At 39.9% G+C, this 18,071-nt stretch overlaps 1 long non-coding RNA gene across 6 annotated transcripts; it reads left to right on the plus strand.

Moving 5' to 3' along the window:
• The first annotated feature begins 256 nt into the window (after positions 1-256).
• LOC311520079 lies at positions 257-17,172 on the plus strand. 6 transcript variants are annotated; one of them, XR_014711477.1, is made up of 6 exons: positions 755-877; positions 1,376-1,470; positions 9,053-9,177; positions 9,816-9,930; positions 15,572-15,972; positions 16,596-17,172. It is a non-coding gene; the product is annotated as an uncharacterized lncRNA (long non-coding RNA). The 6 variants fall into 6 exon arrangements; XR_014711475.1 differs by lacking the exons at positions 755-877; positions 15,572-15,972 and adding an exon at positions 257-369 and having other exon boundaries at positions 16,596-17,171; XR_014711476.1 differs by lacking the exons at positions 755-877; positions 15,572-15,972 and adding an exon at positions 644-709 and having other exon boundaries at positions 16,596-17,171.
• The last annotated feature ends 899 nt before the right edge of the window (positions 17,173-18,071 follow it).

Genomic DNA, 18,071 nt, shown 5'->3' on the forward strand with positions numbered 1-18,071 from the left:
TGTCACTGAATCCTCCCCACCCCCATTCCTCCTGCATCTTTCTCTGAGGTGGCTAGAGCAGAAATAGAGGGTGGAGGGAAAGCTCCCAGTGAATTCAAATTCCTCTATGAAAAGGCAAGAGTCTAATCCCTCAGCAGTAATTGCACAAAGCAGATTTCAGCTGCCAAACAGCTCTTCATTGCAGTCGTTCTGCAAATGGGGAAGCGCCGTGAGGCTTTGAAGGAGCTGGTTCCATCCCAGCTGCGCGCGGACGCTCCGTATCGCCGCGCATGCGTATGCGCTGCCAGTTGTCTCGTGTCACTCGTGTTCTGGTTTTCCTCTTTGTGAAGCACTGTTTATGCAACCGGCTTTCTTCTTCCTTTCAATTAGGTAACCCAGATTTATTTACTTTTCTGTTCTACCGCCCATACACGTATTTGGAGTTGTAGCTCTTGTCAGGTTTATTTTCTGAGTTATTTGTTTTTATTTCTGACGAGGCAGCTTTCACTCAAATGTCCGTGTCAAGGAGTCGGCTGCCCTGCTAACGTCATCAAATAACCAGACCTCTCAATATTTGATTGATTTTGCCCTGCGTAACGTGCGGGGGCTGGAGGCTGTTTTAATAAGAGTTTGAAGCTCATCTTGATGGGTGGACATTAACATTAAACAAACAAAAAACCAAATGCCTTTACGCAGCAGGGGGTCATGACAGCCGTCAGAAGAGCGAAAGGTTGGATCCCGCTGCAAAATAACAAAAGTCTCAGATCCAGTGTAGCAATCTCTTATCATTAAAATAGAGAACCCCCTCCAGAGCAGAGCTGCTAAAATGCCGGGAGTGGCAAAGAGATGGACACCGAGTTAATTGCCTGTGGCAAGTGTCTTCAGATCTCTGAGACAGGTATAATAAAAGGGAGCAGAACCATCCTTGAATCAGAGTGAACCAGTCTATACAATTGTTTAAACAATCTTGAAGGTACTAATGTATGCTGGGCTCTGTTTTGGTCTGCTGTTGCTTCTTAGCACTTTGGAGTCGATTCAGAGTCAGACGAATGGATTTTCTCTGGGCTGCTGCAGCTGGACAGGGTCTCCTACAAAAGGAGGGAGCATCAGCCAGTGGAAAAAATAATAATAAAATATTGTTAGCAGAGTACCGGGATTTAAGTGCATTTAGAATATCTTAAACAGAAAGGAACTTTGTGACAGCGTTTGGCATAGACTTGGCTGTTTAAACAACTGATGGGTTCCCAGAGTAGGTGCAGATTGTTTTCCAGGAGTGCCATATATGGGAAAGGGAGGGGGGCTTTTTTGTACTGTCAAAATGCAAAGAACAAAAATGTAAGTATGTGTGTAGTGGGAGAAGCTGTTAAACATTTAATTTAATTGTGTGTCATTCTAGGTGGCGGAGGGACACTCTAGAGGACAGAGGAGATCTCCAAAGACAGCCGATGTCGCAAGAGAGGAGAATAGTGACAGTGGTTCCAAAGAATAAAGGTAAAAGTGATTTCTCTCGTCCACGGTCTCACTCAGAATTTTCGGTATAAAAGAGCTAGCGCGAAAATGAGTTTGCCAGTGTACATGGTGATTTCGTCTAGTGCTAGACAGCTTTAATACTTAGAACAAAACTTTCCCTCCTTTCACCCCATCCAAAAGAAGCACTAACTAAAGGAAAAAAGCTTACAAAGTTATAAATGTTGCATTTGTGCCTGACAACCAGAGCCCTGGTTGGGTGTGTGTCCCCAGCATCAGTGATCGAAATGAGAAATTAACTCCTTCTGCAAAGATAGACACTTCACTGTTCAGTTAATTGACTGCCATGGAAAAAGTTTGCTCCAGAAATAGTTTTTAAAAGTAGCTCCATGGTTTGCAGTCTACAATCTGGTGCATAATCAAAACGAGTTTATAGCATAATTGTAGCATGCAGGGAACTTGTTAAAGAGCGAAATGTTCCTTCATGGAAATATTATCTACTCTCTATTTGAGCTTGTTTTCCATTTTCTTCTTCTGTCTGACATTTAATGTGATGATCCATTGCATAAGGGACGGGTAATATAATATGGAGCAGCAAGACCAACTCTCATTTTCAAATTGGAACATAACCTTAAAACCTGCTCTAAGTGAATAATGGGGAAGGCATTCAGATTCTACATGATGTCACTTATCTGTAACATCTGATCCTTTGAAGGAGGAATTATTGCCAGACTTTGGGGTTTTTCGGATTCCATGTTGCTCTTGTCCAATATATATTACCCTAAACCATATAAATAAAACTGGTGGAATCAGAGAACACAGTCTTTCTGCTCAAAAGCCCCAGTGTAGAAAACTCTTTCCCCCCACCCACCCCGCCCTTTCCCTGGGAATTAATGTAGGATTTGAGAGGGGGGAAATAACAAAACCCGGGCCATGATATTTTGCACACGTTAGCTTTCTTGATCTCCGGTTTGGCAGGCGGGCGAGAAGAATACTCGGTCCTGATATTGATTTCTGAGGGATTGGTCCTGCACTATTAAAGCTTTGCTATTCAATAGGAGTAGGATGGGACACAGAACCTATATTCAGCAAACACGGAGGCTTCAAAGATCCGAAATGCTACAAACCCCGTCCAAATGCAGAATATTCACCTGCTCCTTCAACGCTGTGTTCAAATATTTTCCTTCCTGAACAACAGAATATTCTCTGTACTCACCACACTACAATTAGACTTCAGTAAACAAAATGCTTGAAATACATACACATTGTTATTTCCTCCTTTGTTTTCATGGAGCTTCGTTCTCAGCAGCTGTATACGTAAGACACTGGACCCTAGTGGCTGTGATGGGTCCTGATGCCAGTGATTGATGCGCGCCTTGAGCAAATCATTACCAAGAATGGAATTAGTTCTTTATTACCTATAAACATTCAAACGGGAGCAAGTAATAATAAGATCAGGAAAGGAGGCATTGAGAAAAATAGCATGAAAGTACCGTTCAGATACAGTGTGTACTCCAAATACACTTTTAATCTAGCTGTAGTAACGTTTTATTAGTAAATGAGAAGCAACTAGCACCCACGTATTTGGCATTAATGAGCCAGTCAGTGGATGGAAAATATACTGTCTAGCTCTAGCTTATGGACGAGACTCACTGGGTAAAGGGCATTGGTCAGCAATAAAACCTGTTTAGTAAACTGGCTGCTCGTAAAGGAGCGCAAGGATGGAGGATTTGGTTTGTAGAGTAAAATCTTTAGTCCAATAATTGTTATTGAGGGGAAAAAATATTTAAAGTCAGTAACCTCTCTAGTAGCCGAAAAATAACTCCTGACCAAATTGGGATTCCTCACCTCACCTCTCCCCAAACGCACTCTTCCCTTTTGAATCAAGACGCTTCTGTGCTTTGAAATAGAATTTCACCCTAAGAAAGCTACTATTTTAATAACAACAACCAGATCAATTGAGGCTATTTAAAAAACGCCCTTTAAAAAGTGTCAGGACAGAAATCTAAGCAACGTGTAGCTATTTCAAGCAGAACATCTGTAATGTTCTTATTATCCTTGTCAGCTGCAGAGAGTGCATGTTGCATGTTCTCTATGTATATAAATCTCCCCACTGTATTTTCCACTGAATGCATCCGATGAAGTGAGCTGTAGCTCACTAAAGCTTATGCTCAAATAAATGGGTTAGTCTCTAAGGTGCCACAAGTCCTCTTTTTCTTTTTGTGAATACAGACTAACACCGCTGCTACTCTGAAACCAGAGATATTACTCTTCTGTAGTGATCCTGCGGCTTTTGGAACAAGAAAATAATTGCTATTCTATTTGTTCGCAGTCAAACAAAGTGAGCACCGATTAAAAATTTATTCACATCTAATTTCTGCCTGAAAATATTAGACTAATAACAATGTGGACCAGCTGTTTTTCGCAGGTTCCTGCCACACACACATTCGCCAATTTAAAATTTGAACATTATTTTACATGTATTTTGCATCGTTGAAAGAATTTAGTTCGTGGCCGTTAAAGTTAATCGGTCAGTTTTATTCTGTAAAATACTTGGAGACATAACAGTTAATTTTGCAATGTTCCTGGAGACCTAGTACTATTACTACTACTAATAATAATTAATAATTATTCCTATTTTGAAAGCTCTAACTGTTTGGAGGACTTGTGTTTAGAAAATAATTTCGGGCAGTAAATATAAACACCTTCCAGTATTTTCGAGCCAGTAGGTTAAACAAGAGAGCACTGGTCTTGTGGTCAAAACTATGCCATATAGTTGTCAAATGCCACTTTTCTTTCTGATGGCCTACATAGGATTGAAATAGAGTATTGAAGGTCGCTGTTAATATGCTCATCAAGTTAAAAGTTTCCTGCGTGTGTTTGTTAAACTTTTGAAGTGTAAATATTTCTCGGCCGTTGTTCTGCATTACAGAGGCAAATGCAAATACTAACGCTCTTGAGTCTCCGATTCAAACGTGGCCGTGTATTTTACACTTGTTTAAAACCCTTTATTTGAAGTACAGGGGGACGAAAGAGTGTCAACGAAATGGTCTGTAATCAAATACAGGGAAAAACTATCTGCAGCTTTTAAATGCCCCCCCTGCCCTTTGGGATTATTGCTTTGCTCAAAATGAAAAATGTGGCTTTGCTTTGCAAAAATAAATACACACATAAATAACAAATCCCAGTGCACCCCCTTCCTATTTTGCTTTCATTGTTCTCTGCCGAGACATAACAAACAAACGATTACAGGTTGGAAAACACATTTGAAAACAGTAAAGTCACATTACGACAAAGCTCTGGGCAGCATTAATGTGATGTTTGGAAAACAGCTGACAGTTTAGCCTCCCCCCCCCCATTGGTCTTTTTAAAAAAAATAAATAAGGTTCCCCCTCTTAAAAATATAAAATAAAATCCCACCCTGCTTTCCTCTTGCAATCAGTGTGAGCATAAAAAGAGTTGTTTGTTCTTTCCATTTCTACTCTAATCGCAAATCCTCCTCCTAGTGGGAACAAATTATCTGAACAAAGTCCGCGTGAAAAGATCCTATATTTCTTGCGCATTTAACACTCTCAGACAGCCGGACCCAGCGTATTGCTCCGTAGTCCCTACTCTCATCTGGTGCTCAGCACTAAGCAGGATAAAGGACAGTGCACTTCTAATAGGACTTTTTTAGGGCGCGCAAGGGCTTCACCTTATTGGGCCCCTTATAGTAAGCTAAGAATGAAATCCTGCCGTCTTTACTTGGTCCTTACTCACTCAAAGTTCCTAGTTGTCCCAGTGAAAGCTTTGCTTTAGTAAAGATCACAGGCTCTGGTCCTTTGTATGGAAAAAGCCCAATATATAACATGTTTCTGCCTCAGAACCCCAGATGTGCCCTTCCTGCTTTTTGTATGGGATTGCTGGGAAACTGTAATAATCAAAACTGCATCTTGAAGACCTCAGTATTTGGGGTCCTTTTTTTTTTATCACGAGGGTCTCCCCCCGATCTGGTAGTGGAGATTTAACTCCTGATTGTCCCGATTTGGAGACCCTAGCTTGTCCTTCTCTTCTCTTCTCCCCCTGTCTGTGAAGGCAGCCCCTGGGGCGGAGAGGGAGGCACTTGTAAGGTTATCTGGTGTCTGGCACCCTGATATCTGGCTATGCTTGCCTGCGATTCCTCTTATCTAAATTCCTAACCTGGAGACTTCAAACAACCCACCCGAATGCAAGAAAAATACAGGTTTATTTTGTATATTCTCATTTCAAATAAACTGATAAATACTCGAGACATCGCCAGATTCCCCCGTTCATTTACACAAGGAAAACAAAGAGGAGATGTAATTGGCTCTGATAACTGCACCAGAAGTGACGCTAGAATGCACTGGATGCTTTCGCGTCTTGTTTCTGTTACAAGATACACGTGCCCTTTTTGGCTGTCCTGTAGGACAACAGGATCGCAAAGGGGCAGCTTGCAAAAAGCTGCGCGGCAAATAACCTAGTGGTAGTAGCCCAGGTTAACTCCAACCCCCACCGTGCCGAAGCGGTTTGCCCTGCTGTCTCTCCATCCTGCGGCGGGAACCCAGACGGTGATTTATGTGCTGGTGACACAGGCGAAATGACCGTAAACCTGATGTTGTTTTACAATAGTTAGACCTGCAAAGGATCTAAGCAGGCTCTTAGATCACATGGAGGACTTGGTTTTTCTTTAATCCAATCTGCATTTGTACCTTCACAAATCAAATAAACTGTGAAATCTACATCGCTGGTGCCTAGTAGGTCAATTATTTTCCCGAGGCGTGCAAGTTATTTCATGTCTTACACTGAATCTGCAGAGCAAAATAATGGTAAAACACAAGGGAGTTTAGGGGAGAGTTTTCAAAAAGTTATCATCAATATCACCTGTGAGGGACAATAATTGCAATATAATTTACCCTATCTACAGCCACTTAAATGGTACTAGTTGAGGCCTTACATTTGTTCTGCGATAAAGACAGAATAAATTGGCTTTACATGTGAAATTTATCTACCGAATAATCTTCGGGGATAAAATATCTTTTACTACTCAACTATGCTGTTCGGATTCTTTTGTGGCTTACATCTGAGATCAAACAGCAGCTCCTAGGGCTCTCCCCTAATCGCAGTGAAAAGATAAATGTGTGCTGTCTGCTTGGAAAAGGAAGATGGTTCCAGTAATTCATTATTACTAAATTTCACTTTCACTGAGAAGGAAACCAACAGATTTGCATCTCAGACCAATTTTGACCGATGCCTTCAGTGGGATCGGTAAATCTCAATTTAGCTTGTCTGACTCTCCTCAATGACTGAAATGCCCTTTCACCATCCCTAGCATTGCACACAAGTCGCATTCGTTTTTATTTTTATTGTTGCTGTTTTTCAATTTTCTCCTAATTTGACTGAACAGTTTCAGTCCAAAGGTTCTGTGCCCCAAGGGGTGACAAGATCTCTCTCTCTCTCTTCCTCTTCCTATATTAGTGCCTTTCAGATGAAGAAGGGTGGCTCTTTTCTCATGCAGTGTCTTGTATAGAAAGAGTGCGTTCTCTTTCTATGAGCGGTGACAGCCTGCATGGCATACCTTGGGCAACCGAATAGTCCACCTGATCCAGTTCTTGGGTGTCTTTTCGCAACTAGATTCCTTTTAATTATTTTCAGGGCAGATCCTCAGCCGGGGTAAACTGCCATGGCACCCTTTACTTCAATGGACGCTTTCGGTCAGTTGAAGATCTGCTGAGACTTGAGTTGCTGCTACTGCACTTGTCAAGGACAAGAACCCAGGAAAGGATTCCATCATGCCCTGACTCTCTCCGCGGGGAGAAAAGTGTACAGATCCCGCCGATTTGCATGGGAAATGGGGTTTTTTTGCCGCAGTAGGGAGTGAACAGGCGGAGCTGGAGAGGAGGCGGCAAGGGAGCTCACTTCGCTTAAGAAGAATGATTCCCCTGCACAGGAGAAGCAGCGATAGGGAGGTGCAGTTGCAAATTGTGATTTCATCTGAACTGGGGATCAGGACGACCGTCGTGCACGTGTAACTACATGGATGCGCTGCCGATGGGAAGCGCACTGGAAATCCTTCATTGTTAATGCATTTATTCCAGTTTACATGGCTTAAAAAGTTCCCCAGCTCTCACCACCTAGGAAGATCATAAGACCTCCAAAAGAGTGAAATATAAAGCGAGAAGTCGCGCACCCTTCCCCCTTCAATTAGGGGTTCCCCCTTCTTTATTCTCCGGGAAATGCCCTGCCGAAGTTTAGAGTTTGAGCAAGGACAGGATGATTAATTTTTCCTGGGTCACCCTTTAAATCTCCAAAGGTTGCTTTGCTTAACTCTTTACTTATGGCAACTTCTCATGTCTCTGATGCTACAGCAGATAACTGGCACAGACCCTCTCCTCTTAAAGGTATAGTATTGTTTGATAGGGAGGCAAAATTCACACCATTTCAGCAATATTCTGTGTGTCTTCATAGAATAATAGGGTTAGACAAGACTGCAAGGGTCATCAAGTCTAACCCCCCTGCCAAGATGCTGGATTTGTTCTGTCTAAACCCTACAGAGGAATATGATCCACAATATTGTAACTCTCCTTTTGATTCTCTTTGGGAGTTCAGATATCTACAGGTAACTTACTTGTAAATTAGTACATTAAATTAAAAAAAAAAAAACCCTAAAATATCCTGTCCGGAGAGCCTAAAATATATTTGGGGCATAAGTGTTATTCTGCCCACCCATTTAAAAGTTCTAACAATATTAACATTTTCCCCTCTAAAATTATACACCTTTCTAGAAGAAACACTACATAGAAAGAGCCAGAGACGAGCAAGATGTACAAATAATAAAGGATTTTTATTTATTTATTTATGAAGTCAGTCTTCCTTAAAAGTTTTCCCTCTGCTAAGGTATACACACACACATTTGAGCAGGTTTTGCCTTTTAATTCTCAGTGATATTTGTATTGGAGAAGACTGGAATTCAGGAATAAACTGCTGAAAAACGTTAAATCTGGGAATTGTGAAATGCTTTATAATATCACTAGAACTGATCAAAGTTTACTGGAGATTCCAGTCACAAAAGGAGTCTTTGTATTTCAGTCATTGGTAAATTTTACTTTAATTTGAAACATATTTGTAATTGAAGGCTACAGTTCTTGCTAAATATAATGCTCTGTTTTTTCCATTGAGAAGGTTCAATGGCAAAGAAATATATGAGCCTTAAAGAAAACTTGTGCACTTCTTGGAGTCGATGGGTGGTTTTGTCTGTGGGAGGACTTCAGCATCAGGACTTGGTTTACCAAACAGAAGTCACAAACCTGTTACGTTTTTTATGGTGTGAAATCACAAGAGCACTGGGATAATATTTTTCCCCCTCCAAATATGAAAATAATTGACTTTGATTTGGGTTAGAGTAGAGGGCCAGATTTTCAGCTAGTGAAAATCAGCATAGTTCCACTGATGTCAACAGACCTGTTAGTATAAACCATTTTAGGATCCAGCCTATATGTATATTACTCCCAGTATGAGCTAAATAATAGAAATACATGAGGAGGTGCTATTGATGAGTTGGTTTTCTCTTATCTGAAGTAACTAAAACTTTCTTTACTTGGTTTCCCAGTTGTATATACTCTGAAGATCCTCGGTAATTGCACTGCAATATGAGCAAGAGAGAGAACGAGTGGCACACCCAATGTGAGCTAGCAGGAATAACTACAGATTTCATGGTTGTGACATCACCACCGGGTAATGTTTAATGGTTGTAATGTTAGCATCATAAAATCCAGCCAATAATATTGTACTCTATACAGTATATTGCTATCACACAAAAATGAAAATGTGAAGAGAAATGGGTTCTTTGGTTAAATTCAGATCTGGTATAAATGTCTGCCACTCCGTTAAAGCCAATGAAACTGCACACTGTTCCACCATTTCTGAATCTGTCCCCTTGACTCTACAGGTACAATTCACAAATAAAAAGCACCAATCCCATACACTGTCAGAATGGGATATCTGCTCTTGTAAACTGCATAAAAGTCACACACTACTTCAAAAAGTAATTGCTTAACTCCCATTATATTCATCACAACTAATCCCCAAAACAGTGTCAACATGCACGTCAATTTTTTTTTAATCTCATCTGCATTATCAACCAGTTTCCTCAGTCTCTTTCTACATCTGAAGATCTAAGACCTAAATGGTTACCCCTTCGACACATCACATAATTATTTAAAGACAGCATGTCCTATAATAGTTCCTTTATATCCCTTATAAATTTTAGCTCCCTGTTACAGTGTGATCATGGTCATGTATATTTTTCTCATACGCACCCCAGTTAAATATGCCAGTTTTCAAATCACAGGAATCCCATTTTCTGCTTCCAGGGTCATTAAGTAAGATATGACAACTACAAGCCCCAAAATTCACCAGTTCCATTCTCCAGAAGCTTACTGCATAATTTAGACAGAGATCACAAACAAATAATGAAGGCCGACTATGGTGAGTAGGAAGAAAAAATAGAGAATATGTCAAAGGGAATAGGACTTTTGGGAAAGCATGATCTTACCAGGAAAGCAGTTTACATAAGTTGTTCCTCTTTGAAGATTTCTTGTGTGTTGTAGCATATATAGACAGATAGATAGATAGCTGTTTTGTTGCATATCGGGTGCCTCAGAAGGAGTGGACAGTGCCACTGGAAAGGTTAGAATTAGATTAGTACGGATTTGAAGAGGGACTTGAAGGGGAGCAAGTTACTTGGCATTAATGAGAAGGGGGTGCTGTTTCAGGCGCAAGGCATAGCACCTAAAAAGGCACACAGCACTGAGTGGTGAGGGAGAGGAAATAAGAGCTGAGGCATTTCTATTTTTAGATATTTATAGAGGACAGATAGGGTGCATCATTGTAATTTCTGTGCACTGAGGCATGCATAGGACAAGGAATAAATTGAGTAATCAATAGCAAAAATTGAAACTGTGAACTCAAATGTAGAAATTAATTTGTTGTGTCTTGTTCATTCTTTTTGTGTTCAGTTTTGCAATATCTGAGCAATTGAATTTTACTTGCATGAATGCTTGTAGAGAGCAAATTTTATACACGTATGCCTGAGCTCTTTGGCATAGGACGTTTTAAACTCACATTAGTATTTGCTCTGGAGAACACCCCCTCACACAATTACTTTGTGTGAATATGATGACAGAAAGTTAAATTCTGCATCCAGATAATTGCTCTTACCGTGGTTTCATATTTATAGGAATGATGCCTTGGGGAAGGCCTGCGTGGGCCAGGAAGGAAAAGGTTTAACGATGTCTCTCTAGTTGTGTTTATTCACTATCTCAAATTCACACTGGCTTCAAACCCTCTTGGCTCCTTCTGGGTATCTAGTTGAGGAACAAAAACAATACCATGTGACTTACATAACCAGTCATGACTAACAAAGACAGACTGGGTATAGCCTTAGGCCCTTTGTTTTCAGCTCTACCATATTTATATGAAAATTTCCCCAGTTTTTAAAAAGAAAGTATTTGGGTTTTACCCACTTTTAACCCAAATTTTGCAAGTACTTGTTTGGAACTCCCTGCACCTATCTCCTCCCTTGCAGAGTCCTCACCGAATGGCATAGTGTCGAGTAACTTCTGCTTGATGTTGGCTGCTGTGCAGAGGGGGAGCAAGCCAAACAGTGGGCTGGGTCCTGGCAGCTGAGAGAGGCTCCCTGCCTGTCTCACAGTGGTTGAGGGAAGTGGGTGATAGTTCCCAACTGCTTTCCCTGCTGGACAGAGCCCCTTCCTGACCCCAGCCCTTCAGCTCAGCCCCATCTATTTCTTCTGTGTAGCAGGGAATGAGATAGGCAAATAGCCAGATTGCAGTAGCCAAGACGATCTGACCACTTAAGCAACAGACCAACGGGGAATGGAAGACACCTATCAATTCCCTGCCTGTTGCTCCTTCATTTTCAGTTTTTGCTGATTTTCATCCGTTTTTAATTTTTTTTATAAACACCGATACATTCCCAGGAAATGTTAAATAAAATAAAAAACAAAAGGCCTTACCTCCAGTGCATTATGGCTACTCTTATGCCATGCTGCCACTATCATTCCCCCATGTATCCCCCAGGAAGGATCACACCAGTGCAAGGGAGATCCTGTGGTTGTGTAAAGCTAGTTTATGGGCTGGTATGCCACATGTTCTCCCCATTCCCAGCCTAGCAGGGGAAAGGGGATGTTGCAGAAATGAGGGATAGGCCCACCGAAGTGATCTTAGGTTGTTGTTTTGACATTCACTAGCCATTAAAGGCTGGCATAAATTAGAGGAGCCCTCAGGCTGCTGTAACCCAACCCAGGAGGAATAGCATGCACAGAGCAGTACCAATATTAGGGCTATGCAAAGGAAAGATTTAAGCTACTATTGCACACTACATTCTGATTTGTGTTCTATGCATTCTGGCTGTACCCAAGTACCTGGCCCATTGAGTATCAAATACTCCCAATAAACTCTTTACCATCATCCTCTAAAAGTAAAACAACAAAACAAAAATACCAGGAAAAAACTCCCATAACACAACTTACAAAAAAATTAGTCATGTACTTTTGACTAGTGAATTAATTAGAAGAAATTACAATATACAGTCACTGCTCTGAGCTGCAGCTTTCTCCTTTTGTAAAATGGGAATGGTGATAAAGAGCTTTGAGGAAAGTACAATGAGAAGTATGGTCCCATCCTGCAAGCTGTTCCACGTTCTAGAAGAACTCTTGCACTCACCCAAATGGAACTACTTGCAGGATCATGATCTACATCTACAACTTTGGTTCTAAAAGCAGTTAATTTGGTCTAGCTCCAGAAGGACTCAGGCTACTGGCCATAGATTGGTACAAACTCTATTTCTTTGTGATCGTATTCCCTGTATATAAGCTTTGGCCGATTTGTTCTCATTTCTTTTTTATTTAATTCATTTTATGGGCATTTCTATCACTCTCATTTGCATACTGTGGTCACCTTTTGTAATACAAATCATAGAGGGCCTGATTCAGCTTCCATTGACTTCAGTGGGATCTGCATAGGCACTATAAACCCAGCTGCAGCAAAGCACTTAAGCATTTGCTTGATGTGCCGGGTTAGATCACAGAAACCCCCTTGGGACTGTCACCTGATGTGCTAAGACTACCTCTGAGCCTGTTTTCTCTGCCAGTTTGTACCTCCAGAACCCTGCCTTGTTGAGCCAGACATGCTAGCCTGCTGCAACATAGACCCAGGGTCTGAACCATGCTCCCCAAAGCTGCAGGCTTAACTGAAAACAGCTTAAGAAGTGCTCCTGTCTCCAGCTCCCAGACACCAAGCTCCCAATGGCATCTAAACCCCAAATGAATCCGTTTTACTCTGTATAAAGCTTATACAGGGTAAACTCATAAATTGTCTGCCATCTGTAACACTGATAGAGCGATGCACAGCTGTTTGCTCCCCCAGGTATTAATTACTTACTCTGGGCTAATATATAAGCAAAAGTGATTTTATTAAGTATAAAAAATAGGATTTAAGTAAGAGACAGAACAAAGTAAGTTACTAAGCGAAATAAAACAAAACACACAAGTCTAAGCCTAATACATTTAAGAAACCGATTAAAGATAAAATGTCACCCTCAGAGATGTTCCAATAAGCTTCCTTTATGGACTGGACTCCGTCCTAGTCTGGCCCAATCCTTTCCCCTGGTACAATTCTTGTTAGCTCCAGCTCAGGTGGTAACTAGGGGATTTCTCATGACTGGAACCCTCTTTGTTCTTTTCCACCCCCTTATATAGCTTTGACACAAGGTGGGAATCTTTTGTCTCTCTGGGTCACGACCCCTCCTTCTAAATGGAAAAGCACCACATTTAAGATAGATTCCAGCACCAGGTGACATGGTCACATGTCCTATGAGACCCCCAAGCCTACATTCTTCCTGGCCTGACTCACAGGAAGGCTTGCAAGTAAACGGAGCCATTTACAACCAGTTATCCTAGTTGATGGGAGTCATCAAGATTCCAAACCACCATTAATGGCCCACAATTTGTATAATTACAATAGGACCTCAGAGTTATATTTCATATGTCTAGTTTCAGATACAAGAATGATACATTTATACAAATAGGATGACCACACTCAGTAGATGATAAGCTTTGTAATGATACCTTACAAGAGACCTTTTTCATGAAGCATATTCCAGTTACATTATATTGACATTCATTTGCATATTTTCATAAAATCATATGGAGTTCAACATCGCACTTAAGTCTTATTGACTTCAATGGGCCTTAACCAGGTGCTGAAAGCTAAGTATGTGCTTTACTGAATAGGGATGGGATTATTGACATGCTTAAATCTGAACACATACTTAAGGATTTTACTGAATAAAGTTAGGATTACTCACATGCTCAAAGTTAAGCATATTTTCCTATGAATAAAGTATGCTGAATTGAGGCTATGTACATTTTGTTTTTCTGACAAAAATGTATATCTGAGACTCTTTTTACCACTCAGCATCACATAAGGTAGTGTGACAGAGTTCAATGTATTATTTACCAGTCTTGATTGTTGTAAACTTGGTTAATGATTGCTTTAATATTTACCATAGCAATGGATTATATGGCATCTTCATAGCTTTTGCTATAAAAATAACTCCTTTGTCTCACTCTGCTGAGGCCCAGCTGTGGGACATAATGTAGGATGAAAATTCATATTGAAGGATGCAATTAAAATAGTAGATGAAGACTCTTGAAATAATTAATAGCTTTGACATAAGAGATGCTTTATATAAGCACATCACTATTCAGCATTCTAATTGTCGGTTGTTGAGAATAAAAAGGCTTTAGTCTGCATGTGAGTAGAATGGAGATAAATTTGTGTCTAAAATGAAGTACATAGTCCTTATCCATAAGTATCTTTGTGACAATTCGCAGGAATGGAATTTTAATATATTGTGGGAACATAGTAGCAAGCCATGTATCTTTCACCATTGGGGAGAGAGAGAGAGATCTTCCTTCATTAAAGATAAAAGATAGACAAGAATGATAAAAATAGGGCAAGATCTTGAAGTTATTTCCCCTGGTATTTCCCCAAACTTTAAAATGCTTCTATCTGACAGCATGGAAACGTATGGTGGATGGCTTTCATGATTTCAGTATGTTATTAACATGTACTGATAATGTGTACAGTTTGCTAACAAACCTAGTCCAAACCTGCTATGAAGAGATTTAAGACCCAGATGCAGGGTCTGATTTTCCTTTAGCAACAAGAACAGAGGCTTTTTCAGAAAGACTAGGAGATTTTAAAACTAACTGTTCAAGCCCATGCTGAATATATCATTATTTATGCCTTGTCCTGTCAAATTTTCTATGGGACTTTTGGGAGTAAAAAAAAAAAAAATGGGTGAAAGGTGAATATTAGACATATCCCACAGCATAAGAGGGGGAATCATATTTTTACCCCACTTAAGCTCTCAAGCAGAAGCTCTAACACTTTATGATGTGGCTGGTGACAAAGATTCTATTTCTATTTTGTAAAGATCCATTCAGAGGCCACCCGGTAGTCAGATTGTCAGCCAGAGTGTGCATCATACTGGTCAGATATACTGCTGGTTGGAGTGCTCTGTTTGAGCCACAACATTTCCACAACATTCCTACAGGTGACTTGTTACTGAATACAGTATGGAAGCCTGGTAATTTATGCAAAAGAGCACCACTGTGTTGCCTGTGAGAATGTGCGTCAACTTTCTTTTGATCAGAAGAAGGGTCAGTCTTATAGTCTGGAACTCCAAAATGTGTGTGTGAGATATGGGTTCTTTTGGCTTTTGATATTGGGTTATCAACTGAGCGCGCCGATCAAAGCTGGATGCTCTTACTAAGTGTGATATCACTCACTTTTTCTTTCACATTGGCCAATGTGACACTGTACGGAATATGTAAGTGCTTTATAATATTATTAATATCAATATTATAAAATTGCAGTCAATCATGCCAGATATGCCATGCAAGGTATCTGTGAAAATGTTATAATTGACCAAGTATGCTAATCTTGTTTATATGTTTGTATCACTTTTGTATTATGAATTATAGATATGTATGATATATCTGTATTTCCAAACTTGTGCTGTGTTTCTTGGTGATACCCTCAGACAGATTGGCATCAGCACTGAGCCTGCTGGATGGCCCATCCAGAGTTATCAGCTGTACAAAGAACCCATTGAAAGAAGCTAGGGGTTACACTTTGAGTCATCAGGACTTGTAGGGGCATGCCTCTGGACAGGGGACTCCAAGGTATTTCCATGCCATGTGCTGTGAAGCTTGCACACAGGAAGTACAAACCAGATGGCAAAAGGAATATAAAGGGCAGCTGCATCATTTCCATTTTGTATTCGTTCCTGCTTCTTACCTCTGTAGTGACTTTTATACAAACAAGGGTCTGAACAAAGGAGTGAATGACCCATCCAAGCTGTGGATGTATTCCAGAGAGACTTTCAAGCCAGCAAACTCACCAATATTGCTAAGAACCTGATTTATGGACTTTGAAGTCTCTGTATGTATCTGAGTTCTTTATCATTTAACAACTCTCTTCTAGTTCTTTCTTTTTTCTTTATTATAAAGCTTTAGTTTTAGACACTAAAGGATTGGCTGTCAGCATGGTATTTTGGGTAAGATCCAAACTAATATTGACCTGGTAACATGGCTGACCCTTTGGGGTCAGAAGAACATTTTGAATAGTAAGCAGAGTTTTTAAATAACTTCTCACTGTACTGGACCCATATGCTGCTTGGGAGCCAGAGAATTGGAATGCAATAAAGGGGGCTGTATGATTTCTTTTTTCATTGTCTCAGTAACCAGTGTAGGGGGATCAGAAGCACAGTTTGTGACTCGTTGGTGAGTTTAACTTCAGTGTTACTCACAAAACTAATCGTTATCTGCTCTCCCTTTTGCAGCCTGCCCTGACCTTGGTATTTTCAATGAGCGCTGCCCCACTCACACAAGGTCACAGCCAATACACTGTTCTGTCTGTATAGTTTCACATAGTTTAAGACCAGAAGGAGCCATTAGATCTAGTTTGACCTGCATAGCATAGGCCATTACAGATATCACCCAATGACCATTGTATTGAGCCCAATAACTTCTGTGTGTGATTAAAGCATATCTTGGGTTTTGCAGATCTTCCAGAAGAACATTCAATATTGATCTGAAGACATCAAGAGATGGAGAATCCACCCTTCCCTTGGTAGTTTGTTCCAGGAGTTAATCACCCTCACTGTTAAAAGAGTTTTTTCAGAGGGTGCGAGAAGTCTAGTTCTATAGTTACTGGGATTATGGCAATGTTCATCTACTTATATGGTATGCAAAAAAGAAACAATCTTCAAACTATGAAAGGAATGCTGTCAGGGGGACAAATTCTTAAATTACTAATCAGTTTTTACTCATTCCAAACACAGAGTGTATAATCCCAACCCATTGCAGACAATGGTAGTTTTGCAATTGACTTCAGTGGGGCCAGGATTTCACTTGAGTAGGTTTTTTATGCAGCATAAAAACAACATGGTTTTATTGAGTTTAGTTCCTAGTTCTTAGCATACTCATCCTCTAAAGTAGCACAAATTGTACACGAGATGCTTCATGTTGCTGTATTTTACAAAGTAATGGACAATCCTTTAAAACATAAAATTAACAATCTTGCATGGATGACTTTAATTAGATATTCCTGGTATAAAACAACCATTATGTACATTTTATGGTTATTAAATTTATTAGACATAAAGATGCACTGGTTGCAACATTTATTTGTATGATTTTGGTATGGAGCTTATATACAGCTTATATCTGTAATTTAACTTTCCAATACTCATTGTAAAATAATTTCACATTTCTAATTTCTTATGTTTGTTGCACTGTACTCTGAAAAACAAAATACATAGAATACAGTTTGTATTTTAAAAGGAGCAAGATTGTTGATGTTATAGATGTGTTGTGTATTCTAGGCCATTACCCTCTCCGTATTCAAGCTCACTACTTTCATGATGCCCATAAAAAGTGAACAAACACAACAATCTTGTAACTCAAAGCTAATCCTTCTTCTAGGCTTTCCAGGAGTCCAGGACATCCTTCTTCTCCATTTTGTCTCTTAGGATCCATGTTTATTCTCCTCAGTAACATTAAATATGACTCACTTCAGAGGATCAAGCTTTTATACTGTAAGCATTTCAGGTTATTTTGGGTGAAATTCACTACTATCTAGAGGGCTAGTAGAAGGCCTGTTTGGTATTTAAATCCTCAAATTAAGTCTTAAATACTGTGAATATTACACTGTGGCTTATATAGCACTGAGTAAATTGTCAACACTTAAATAATAACAATAATGATAAATACCAAGAAAAGGAAATAATATTAATGGGTTTATAAAAATGATGGTTGAAACGGAAGTTGCCAAAAGAGTTAGATTACTAACTATAAGTTCTCTATTTTAGTAATTGTTTAGACATTATTAGTAAAGGTGAAATTAGTCAATTCTGATCATATTTCTAATAAGACAGTTTTAGCTTGGAGTACTTTTCCTATACACAAGTCTTTCATTGACACATCACATGAGAAAGGGAAGGTACCTGCCAGTTACAAATATGACAGATGCACTTAATT

The sequence above is a fragment of the Lepidochelys olivacea genome (assembly GCF_965140295.1).
Source record: "Lepidochelys olivacea isolate rLepOli2 genome assembly, chromosome: 4".
Lineage (NCBI taxonomy): Eukaryota > Metazoa > Chordata > Testudines > Cheloniidae > Lepidochelys > Lepidochelys olivacea.